Here is an 8,130-nt window from a genome sequence, read left to right on the forward strand (position 1 = left end):
AGTGTATTATGCACAGTAAGAAAGTAAAGGCTTCTTTCACTGAACTTAATTAATAATAAGGATCTTGACCTAAGTTCACCTTGTGTTAGATTGTGGGGGTTTGCGTTTACTGTCAGACATGTACGCATCACACCATTAAGGTAGGTAGGTAGCTTAGTGGTTTAACTTACTTGTTTATTTTTACATTAAAGAGGAGAATTTTCCATTTAATCTGAAAGTTTCAGCCTGGTTTATACATCATATGTTCTCCCTTCTCCATTTCTTAAACCTGACACCTCCCTTTTTCAATACACATCTCATTTACTTTTAAGTTGTGTGTGTGTGTGTGTGTTTGATTCTTTTGAGCAGCTTCAACAGAATTCAATTTCACGAGAATCCCTGGCACCAATGGGAGGACGCAACATCTACAGAGTGATGCCCTAGGCATTAGAGGGGAGTATCAAAATAAGGCTTGAACTTCAAATAAATCACTCTGTAGTTTGATTTATGGAGATGACGCTTCTTCTATGTTCAGATTCCTCATTAGTAGAACTGCTAAATTCACACACACACACACACACACACAGCTACTTTATTGGGAGTGAATTATGACAGTAATCGGAATGCATGTCTTGATTTTTGCTTCAGATTATATAATTTTTGGCTTCAGATTTAATACTAAAAGAATAAAAAATCACCCAAAGAAGGGAAAGAGGGCAGGGGCAGGAGAAGGGAGAAAAGGCAAAAGAAAAAAGGAGGTGATGGCATTGGGAAGCAGGGCACTAATCCACCCAGGGGAAAGGTGTGGTCCATGTCTCCACGGACATGGGAGTGTGAGTGCAGACCCCTCCACTGTGCCCCACACCTTCAGGGAAACGTGACCACATGAAGCAATTCATGAACAGAGAGGTCTACAGGACCGGCCCCAATCAGAGTCAAACTGGCGCCACCCCCCCCCACGCCCTCACCCCTCCCCACGTCCCTAACACACCCAGAAGTATGTGCTACAGAGGACGACACCAAACCTATAGGTTGGGGAGAGGGGTCAGTCTGCCACACCTACAGGGAAGCAAACCAAGAAGAAAAATAAGAGAGTGAGAGACTAGACTCCAAACTGACACACCAAGCCCTGAGGCCTATGTGCCTGCATGGAGCTGCTAAGGCACAGAGAAGACTGTAGGGCGAATGATGTCCCCTCCTGGAGCACACCTGGACAAAGGAGAATACGGGGGCACACGGCGGGAAGTGAGTCTGGTCTGACATCCTTCCCCCACCCCACCCCCAAACACAGTGGGGCAAATCGAGAAAGGAACATGACATATCACCAAAAGGAGAGAGCCAAGCCACAAAGCCCTTGAGGAGACCCCAAAATAGACTTCAGGCTAGGATGGGGCAGTTCCTGGAAGCCCCCCAGGACCAGTGGGGGCATAATCATATAGGTCAGCCAACAGACCTGGAATTATATATGCATTTTCTTTTTTTCTTCAACCTTTTGCTTTCTTTTTGTTTTGTCTCTGTTATTGTTGTTTTGCCTACCTATATAAGATGGGCATGGGAAACAAGCCCGAGGGAAAGCAACTGGACTGATGGTTCCGGGGAGACTTGGGGGAGGAGGAGTCAGAGGAAGGGACTGATGAGCAAACAATGCCATAGGAGGGGAACAACTAGGGAATTAAAATCAACAATGAGAAGGACATAAAGATCCTGGTGGTGTTGGAGCAACAGCAATCTAGCTGAGAGGAATTACTAAGAGGGGGGAGTGTGAATGTGGGGCAGGTGAAAGGTAAAAGGAAACAGAGGAAAGATCTAGGAAACAAAGCTATGGATAGAGGTATAAACAGGTGTGAACATATGTCAAAATATTAATTCATAGTGGGGAACAGGGAGGAAGGGGGAAAAGGAAGAGCTGATGCCAGGGGCTTACGTGGAGACCAACTGTTTTGAGAATGATGAGGGTAACGAATGTACAAATGTGCTTGACACAATGGATGGATGGATGGATTATTATAAGAGTTGTATGAGCCCCCAATAAAATGATTTTTAAAATAGAGGTATTGATATGTGTACATATATTTATATGGCAATCCACTGAGATAGTGGATGGACTTTGGGCCGCCACTGCTCAAGCCCTCCCTCAGTGCAAGAACACTTTGTTCAAATAAACTGACATTCTGTGATGCTCACCTTCCCAACATGATCGCTGGCGACAAAATGGATGCATAAGCAAATGTGGTGAAGAAAGCAGATGGGGCCAGGCTATCAAAATATATACTGTCTGGGATCATAAAGGATTGGCAGTAAACAAGCAGCCATCTCGCAGAGATGAAATAAGCCCATATGGAAGAAATACAGCAGCCTTTGTGACCATGAAGTATTGACAGGATCAGGTAACAGAAATCAGAGGACCCCAAACTAGAAAGCATGTTTTTGAGAATGAGGGGTGTTGGAGCAGAGATGCAAAACCCATCTGTAGACAGTGGGACATCCCCTCACAGAAGGGTCACAAGGAAGAGATGAGTCAACTAGGGTGCAGTAAGCACCGATGAAACACAATATTCCTCTGGTTATTTGAGGTCTATTCACCCCCATTATCATGACCCCAGTCCCACCTTTCAGTTCTGGCTAGACGGGAGCATGTACACTAATACAGATAAGAGAATTCAGAAATCAGATCAGATAAAAGCCTCAGGAACAGAAATGGAGAGTAAGGGGAAGATGGGGGGAAAGGGAGAGGAAGGGGGACCAATCACAATGATTGATCAATGAATAACCCCCCACCCACCCTGAGGAGGACAAATAACAGAAATGTGGGTGATGGGAGACAGAGGTTGGTGTAACATATGAAAATAATAATAATTTATAGTTTATCAAGGGGTCACGAGGGTGGGAGGTGGGAGAAGGAGGGAAAAAGAAGAGCTGCTACCAAGGGCTCAAACAGCAAGTAAATGTTTAGAAAATGATGATGGCGACATGTGTACAAACATGCTTGATGCAATTGCTGTATGGACTGTTACAAAAGCTGTAAGAGCCACCAATAAAATAATCTTAAAAACAAAAGAATAAAAATTAAATAAATTCAGGAAAGATAGGAGGTATGTAGGCACTGATCGGTCATTTAAAGGGGTCTGTGCTGAATTCTGCTTTGGAACCACATGTGTGGCTTTATCTCTTAAATATTGCGGATCGTTTATTCAATTCAACAGACACTCTTTGTTGTCCGGTGCCATTGAGTCAGACCCAGCTCGTAGGAACCCAGTGTGCCAGGCGATGAAACACTGCCCAGTCTTGCACCATCATTGTAATGCTTACACTTGAACCCATTGTTTTGCAGCCACTGTGTCAGTGTAGCGCCTTGAGAATCTCCATTGTTTCCCTTGCCCTTCCATTTTACCAAGCATAATATTCGCCTCCAGGTTCTAGTCTTCCCTGATACCATGTCCAAAGTAAGTGAAATGAGCCTCTGGCTGCCCCTCTCTCCCCGTCCAAAACAGGTGTGTTTGCTCTTTCAGCAGTCCATGGGACTTTCAATATTCTGCACCAGCACCATGATTCAGGTGCATGGAGTCTTCTTCAGCCTTCCTTTCTCATTGCCCACCTTTCCCATGCATATGAGGATATTGAAGGTACCGTGGCTTGCGTCTTCTAGCTTAGCAAAACGTCAGAGATCCTGTGCAGCAGATTTATCCTATCTTTCTCGACTGTGGCTTCTACGAGCAGTGGTTGTGTATCCAAGCAAGTTGAAAAGTTTGGCATCTTCAAATTCGTCTCCATTTATTCTGATCTTAACTATTGGGGAGTTAGGTTATCTTTACATTGAGTTTCAGCCCATATTGAAGACTGCAACCCTTGATCTTCTTTGGCAAGTGCTTCAAGCCCCCTTCTCTTTGGCACTGTTGTGTCATCTGCATATTTTAAGTTGTTAATAAGTTTTCCTTCAATACTGATGTCATGTTCTTCCTCCTATAATTCGACTTCTGGAATTATTTGTTCAGCATTCAGATTGCATAAGTATGCATGGTGAGAGGAATGGATCCTGACACACACCTTTCTGGATTTCAAACTAACCAGTATTCCCTTGTTCTGTTTGAATGATTGCTCTTGGTCCCTGTACAGAGTCCACATGAGCACAAGGAAGTGTTCTCAGATACCTCGTCTTCTCCATGCTATCATGTTGTTCATTAATCACAGCCAAATGCCTTTGCATAGTTAATAAACACAGGTAAACATCTTTGTGGTATTTTCTGCTTTCAGTTACGATCCATCTGGCATAGCAATTATATCTCTCTTTTTTCCCAATCATTTTATTGGGGGCTCATACAGCTCTTATCACAATCTATATATACATCCATGTATCAAGCACATTTGTACATTTGTTGCCATCATCATTGTCAAAGCATTTGCTTCCTACTTGAGCCCTTGGTATCAGCTCCTCGTTTTTATAAAAAATATCATTTTATTAGGGGTTCATACAACTCCTATCACAATTCATACATACATTAATTATGTAAAGCACATCTGTGCATTCATTCATTGCCCTCATCATTCTCAAACACATTGCTCTCCACCCAAGCCCCTGGCATCAGGTCTTCATTTTTTCCCCCTCCCTCCACATTCTCCTCTTCCCTCATGAACCCTCGATAATTTATAAACTATTATTTTGTCATATCTTGCTCTGTCACACGTCTTCCTTCACCCACTTTTCTGTTGTGTGCCCCCCAGGAATGAGGTCACATGTATATCCTTGAAATAGGTCCCCCCCTTTCCAAGCCACCCTCCCAGTATTGCCGCTCACACCACTGGTCCTGAGGGGATCACCCGCCCTGGATTCCCTGTGTTTCCAGTTCCCATCTGCACCAGTGTACATCCTCTGGTCTAGTCAGAACTTGCAAGGTAGGATTTGGATCATGACAGTGGGAAGGGGGAGGGAGGACACATTTAGGAACTAGAGGAAAGTTGTATTTTTCATTGTTGCTGCATTGCACCCTGCGTGTCTCATCTCCTTCCCAAGACCCTTCTGTAAGGGGATATCCAGTGACCTACAAATGGGCTTTGGGTCTCTTCTCTGCATTCCCCTGCTCATTCACCAAGTCCTCTTCAGAATTTGGCTTGAAGTTGTTAAAAGATCATCAGCAAAATTTTACTTGCATGTGATATCATCGATATTGTTATATAGTTTGAGCATTCTGTTGGATTAACTTTCTTTGGAGTTAGTATAAATACGGATCTCTTTCTGTTAGTTGGCCAGGCCTTCCAAATTTGCCGGCATAGACAAATAAGTGTGTCCAGAACTTCCTCACCTTGCTGAAACCTTTCCACTGGTATTGTATCAATTCCTGGAGCCTTCTCTTTCCTAATGACTTTAGAGCAACTGAACTTCTTCCTTCAGTTTCACTGTTTATTGATAATAGACTACTTCTTGAAATGGTTGAATTTGGACTAGTTCTTTTTGGTACAAGGAATTGGTGTATTTCTTCTTCTTTTAATGCTTCCTTCATCTTCCAATATTTTGCCTATAGAGTCTTTTAATATTGCAACTTGAGGTTTTCATTTCTTTCAGCTTCAGATATGTTGAATGTGCTCTTTTTTTTTAATGTTCCTATATAGCCATGCATCAATACAAAAGCAAAACTGCTTCCAGAAGGATAGACAGCCTTAGGAAACGTAGAGAGTAGGGTTTCTATTAATCAGAATCAACTAGATGACAAGTTTGGTTTGATATGGTTTGGGTAGTATATATGCATATACAGACAAAAACAATATAAATTTTAAAATAGCCAAATTATATAAAAAGCAGAATAAAAATAATTACAGGTTACTAGAACATGGTATGCTTTATTGAAAGCATTTATTTTGGTTATGCTATATCCATTATGTAAAATGCAGTGTTGATTTCATTTTATGTGACAACAAGATTTTAATTAAGAAAAAATTTTAAATTAGTTTGCATTTTCTGTATTGCTAAGCAATGATTAACAATTATTATTCATGTACTTGTATTGGCTATGGAAAGAAAAATATTGTGCATTTTTAAAGTTCTCCAGCAGAAGAGGCTCCTAGAGCATAATATTTAAAATGAAACCAGCTGTGGAAAATACTCAATATGTTTAAATTCACTGGCATTACTTATTCTTAAAAAAGATTAGTCGCATTAATTTATAACAAATCCCAAATCATGTAATCATTATGTAGGTAATATAGATCTTATTAATATTAACACATAAGTGAATGTCTACTCATTGTCAATATTGGGATTATTGTTTTATGACATTAATTTGCTTCTATCTTGCTCAATGAAACATGCCTTAAAATTCATACAATTGTTATATATTAATATAAATGTAATTATATATTCATCGCTCACATAGTTTTACTTAATTAAGGGACAGCCCTATATATAATACTTATTAAATTTCAATAAATACTCTTAACAATCAATGCTATTGAAGTAACTATTAGAACCATTGACCATTTCCATTTTTATTAAGTCTCAATTAAATGCTCATTTCAGATATTCAATTTTCTGTGTTACTGATCCACATGACTTCTAAAATAACCTTATCAAGATTACTTCATTTATTTTTAGTTTAAGCTGTAGCTGGAGACATGTTTTAAATATCTACCCCAAATGAACCAAAGCAATCTAATAGTTATTTTTCAGAACAGTTTTAAAATTAAAAAAGAATAAAAACAAACAAAAATGCTAGAACTTTCATATATGATTTATATGTCCCATAAATTGCTGCATTGTGTTTTCTTGGTAAAAGCCCTCTGAGCCTCTAACATTATCTTTCACTTATTTTCAGCAAGAGGAACTTGTTTCCTCAGAACTAAAATCTGTCACTGATATTCCATCAAAGCAGTCAGACAATGTTTCCATATTGCATACATAAAGCATTTTTAATGGGCTAGTTGGTGTCAATACAAACAAATAAACAAGGAGTTCATGGTTTTCATGACTCTTTCTACGACGTCATTGGTGGGCTGTGGCTAGAGTGGGTCAGCTGCGAGGTTGTTTGGCTTTAATGTATACTCAGCAGGAGGCCAACAGATGCTTGGACACCCATCCTGAAATCCAGTCGTGGCTCAGAGAGCTACGAAGATTCTTTGTGTTGTTATACACTTTTAAGTGCTCACAAAGACCTTATACAAAAATAAAGGGTGATCTATCATGGCACGTGAGATCTTCTCCCTTCTCAAAAGAACGAGAAAGTCTTCCCTGTAGCCAGTGCCATGAACTCAAGCTTCCAGACGCCGAGTTTTTTTTTTTTTTTAATGTAGGCCACGAAACAGTAGCGAACTATACTAAGTGGTATAGCCCACTGTGGAGTGTGGTCTTCTCTATTCTCCCAAACAGTCCAAACTGGTAAAGGTCATTAAAAAACCCTTGCCTTCAAAAATCAACTTTTGGTAGGACTCCGAGGTTTTGAGAAAATAAATTTCCGCGTGAAATCCACATGTGAGGTAATTCTACTCTCGAAGCTTTAGATAAGGAACTCACCTAGGAACAATGAACCTTAATGAGAGCAACAAGGTGCCAAATGCCAAAGCTCTGCTACTTCACCACGGAGAGTTTCACCCTCGCTTAGAAAACGGTTCTTGGTCCAGATTGAACCCTAAGTAAGCATACCTCTTTATATATTTGTCTCTCATTAGACTGAGCAACCTGGGTCTCTGAGGGCAAAGCAACTTGATAACGGGAAAGCATTCAATGTACTTGTGTATTTAAATCTAATAAGTACCCCCTGGCCAACTTGATTTCATTCTCCATCAAGTCAAGTCGTCACCTGGGAACAAAGGCTAAAACCAGAATGAGAGCGCATATACTCACACCCACCCTTAATTTGAGATGTTCCCATGACTGCTTTGAATTAAAACTATGAGAAATGGTTTTACTTTCCTCATATTCCCTGTTATTGATGCTTGTTTGTGAAAGGAATACATTACCTTATTAAAATTGTTCCAATGTGTAAGAAAATATACAAATGGTCTAGCACTGCATTAATATGAGAATTATTCATATTGAATTTATATTTATAAAATATGACCTCTATCAAGAGTAAAGTAGCCAATCTATGGTGCTTTGTAGGAATAATCATTTCTGGCAGCTCATCTGCTGTACTCATTCTAGGTACTAGGATGTTCCTTTCAATT

General features: G+C 40.2%; 1 non-coding gene across 1 annotated transcript; it reads right to left on the minus strand.

The window, feature by feature from the left end:
• Positions 1 to 7,250: 7,250 nt before the first annotated feature.
• On the minus strand, positions 7,251 to 7,390 carry LOC142442144 (small nucleolar RNA SNORA4). The gene has a single exon (XR_012783380.1). It is a non-coding gene; the product is annotated as a small nucleolar RNA SNORA4 (small nucleolar RNA).
• Between the last annotated feature and the right edge of the window lie 740 nt (positions 7,391 to 8,130).

The sequence above is a fragment of the Tenrec ecaudatus genome, chromosome 2 (assembly GCF_050624435.1).
Source record: "Tenrec ecaudatus isolate mTenEca1 chromosome 2, mTenEca1.hap1, whole genome shotgun sequence".
NCBI lineage: Eukaryota > Metazoa > Chordata > Mammalia > Afrosoricida > Tenrecidae > Tenrec > Tenrec ecaudatus.